We start from the raw sequence: 4125 nt of genomic DNA on the forward strand, positions 1-4125 counted from the left end.
TCCAATCTTGCCCCCTCCTGACCTTAGAGAGCATTGTTTCAAACACAAATCTAATTGTTTAACTCCCCTGCAAAACACCTTTTAATGGCAATAATCTCCGAACTTCTTTGGTCATACAACCCTATGGGGAGGGGAGGAGGGCATATACTCCCAACCCATGTCTATTTACTTAGATACAAACTGTGTATATATGTAATACTACACAAATTTATACATTATACTACATACCCCAAAGTAGAAGAAATTTAAAAAAACAAGTTCTAATATTTTGGCCTAAATGGATCATCTTGCACAGCCCCTAGTGCCAAGCCACTTAGGAAGCCACTCACTTACAAGGTGAAATTCAGTCTTAAGCAGGAGCCTTTAATACAATAGCTCTTGCCTGTATATCTAGTCTCATTTCCTGCTGATCCCCCACAGGTCTGAGTTCTAGCCATAGTTAACAACCTGCATGTACTGGACCCCCTCTTCCCTTGGTGCACATATTATGACTTTGCCTAGAATGCTTTTTCTCCCATGACTGTTTTCAGACTGGTCGCTCAAGAATTATTTCCTTGGGGAAGCCATTTCTTATCACCACCCCCCCACATATATCAGATTACGTCTCTCTCCCTACCTGGGTTCCCATAGCAGCCTCTGAACAACTCAATTGCAACACTCATGATATTATATTGAAGTAATTTGTTTATATTTGTTTTCCTATTAAGACTGTGAGCTCCTTGAGGCTATGATTGGTAGCTTATTAGTCTTTGTGTCCTGGGACCACAACCACATTTTTTTTTTCACAGTCACATTTTGATAGAAGAATTAAAAGTGATGAATATGAAAGGGATTAGAGTATACCACCTCAAAATATGCCACTTTGGCATATGGATTATTTTGAGCTGAAGGCAATTGGGAATCAACAGATGCAGAAAGAAAACTTCTTGGAGCTCTCTTTATCTGACTAAAAGCAGAAACTTCTGAGAAATGAGGACTGCCATAAATACCCTCCCTGGGAGATTTATGGACCTGAAGAAGATGGAAAGCCAACACCAAGATGAGTCTGCATAAACAAACTTTATTCAAATAACCCTTATATAGGTTATTTATATAGGTAATATGTCTTAAAGGGGTTCCATTGGTTATCCCATATATTTGCCTTCCTACAATTTTCTGCCCCTAGAAGTCCACACACACACCCCTTTTTTTGTCTAGTCACCCTTTGTTAAAATGGTATATAAGCTTCTGAGTCTGTTTCATTAGATTTTCACTTCTTTTCTGTGTAGCCCCATGCATGCAAAATTAAAAACATCAATTAAATTTATATACCTTTTCCCCCTGTTCATCTGTCTGTTGTCAGTTTAATTCACACACCCCAGGTAGAGGTAGAGGGGAAAAATTTTCCTTTCTTACAAACACTTTCTTGGAAGAGAGTGAAAAACCTGTGTACTTATGCAGGAATGTGTAGGATTAAACTAAAGTGAAAGAACAGACTATTTTAAAGACTGGAATTTCATTTTTATTTACCAAGCAATATACCAACTCTTAACAGTCCAAATATAGGATTACATGTCCCTTTTTGTGATTTCCATTAAAGGTAATTCAAGTTTTTAACACTGGGTGATTGAATGGATGAATGGAGAGAAATAAACAGATAATTCTTTCTTAATGTGTATTAGGCATTAATCCATCCAATGATTCTTTTTGAGAGACACTGTTTTTCTTGTTTTTATAAATGGGGAAACTAGGGCTTAACATAGTTTAATAATGTGCCCAGGATGACACAGCTACTAAATAGAACCTCAATTCTGGACTATCTGATCCCAAAGTTCACAGTCTTATGTAATATTTCCTCTTATTCTAGGGTGCTTTCTCCACCTTATACAACTGAATACCATACACATGTTCATACAAATGTCCCTTTTTACACAATCAGAATATAGAATAAGAAAATACATAATTTTATAATCTAGTCCTAACAAGACCGACCAATACATATAATGATAAAAAAAAAAAAATCTCTGCCTGTGTCAGACATACCAACGAAAGTGCAAAGGGAAGAGAACTGGGTCTGGTATTACAGCCCCACTAATGTCCATGGAATGCAGTGAACTAGGGCAAGTGGTTTGTAACCTGTGACTCAGATGCTTCATTTAAAAAATGAGTACATTAGAACTTATGATCCCTAACTTCATTATTTTAATTTAATTTTGGCATCACACTTCGTCATGGCTTCCAAGTGTTTAAGTATTCAAAAGAAAAGTGGTTGCCTTCATAACCCAGGACGATATTGTCACATTGAGAAATATAGCTGGAGAGAATAAAGGTATTACTCAGAGAGTCCTCTGGCATCACCTCACTTCTTGTGTCAGTTGCTAAGGGAAAGTAAAGCAGTGAGCGTCATTTCTAGCTTATTTGTCTTCTGGAATGTTCTACACTGCAGACGTGATACTATATACTTTATACTTCCCTACCTTTTCCCCATGGAAGCTGTAGAAACAGCCATTCCATTGTGTTTTACCCTTTTTCATCCAACTTAAGGAAAGACTCATTTAAACAGGGATGTCGGGGGTGGGGAGGGATAAATTGGGAGATTGGGATTGACATATCCACACTACTGTATATAAAAATAGATACCTAATAAGAACCTACTGTAGAGTACAGGGAACTCTACTCAATATTCTATAATGACCTATATGGGAATAGAATATAAAAAAGAGTGGATTTATGTGTATGTATAAACTGACTCACTTTGCTGTACAGCAGAAACTAACACATCATTATAAATCATCTATACTCCAATAAAAAATTAATTAAGAAAATAAAATAAACAGAGATGTCACGGGAATTCCATGGCAGTCCAGTGGTTAGGACTCTGTGCTTCCACTGCAGAGGGCACAGGTTCGATCCCTGGTCAGAGAACTAAGATCCTGCAAGCCGTGCGTGGAACGGCCAAAAAAAAAAAAACTTAAAAAAAATAAAATAAAATAAACAGGATGTCACTTTGTATTAATGGTCTCATACCCAACATTTAATATCAATTTAAGAAGAATAATAAGCTAATAACCATAGTTGTAATCCTTTGGGCAGAGTGTCATAGCATCCCATGGAAGAGTTACATGAGAGTTCATGATTGATAGGCCAAGAGGATGAACACTGCATATACTTCAGTCAAACCTTTCTAGAAATGGTCATGTGGGTATGGTAGGTGACCTCTAAAATGGTCCTCAAGGGCTTCCCTGGTGGCGCAGTGGTTAAAAATCCGCCTGCTAATGCGGGGGACACAGGTTTGAGCCCTGGTCCGGGAAGATCCCACATACCACAGAGCAACTAAGCCTGTGTGCCACAAGTACTGAGTCTGTGCTCTAGAGCCCGTGAGCCACAACTACTGAGCCTGCGTGCTGCAACTACTGAAACCCACTTGCCTAGAGCCCATGCTCCACAAGAGAAGCCACTGCAATGAGAAGCCCGTACACTGCAACAAAGAGTAGGCCCCGCTCTCCACAACTAGAGAAAAGCCTGTGCACAGCAATGAAGACCCAATGCAGCCAAAAATAAAATAAATAAAAATTTGAAAAAAAAAGAATTTCCTTCCTTAAAAAAATTAAATAAATAAATAAAATGGTCCTCAGGGATCCCTTCCTCCTGGTATTTACGCCCTTGTGTAAAGCTCTCCTCTTGAGTGTAGGCTGGATTTAGTGACTAATTTCTAGTGAATATAATACAGCAGAGGTGATGGGGTGTTAATACCAATATTAATTTACAGAAATGCTGTGGTTCATCTCCCCATACCTCTCCCTGAGGACAATTGACTGCCATGTTGTAAGCTACGCTTGGAGAGGCCCACGGGGCAGAGAATTGAGGGAGGCTTCTGGCCAATGGCCAGTGAGGAACTCAGTCCTGCCAACAAACAAATGAATGGAATGAAAGTTGATTCTCCCCTGCTTGAGCTTTCACATGAGATCATAATCTCAGCCTGCAGCCTGACTGCAACCTTGTGAGATGCCTTGAGCCTGAGGCCCTGAGCTAAGCTGTGTCTGGATTACTGACCTACAAAAACTGTGAGGTAATATATGTTTGTCACTTCAAGCCATTAAGTTGTGAGGTAACGTGTTATACAACAATAGATAACTAGTAGATGAT

Source organism: Leucopleurus acutus, assembly GCF_964270905.1.
Source record: "Leucopleurus acutus genome assembly, chromosome: 1".
Lineage (NCBI taxonomy): Eukaryota > Metazoa > Chordata > Mammalia > Artiodactyla > Delphinidae > Leucopleurus > Leucopleurus acutus.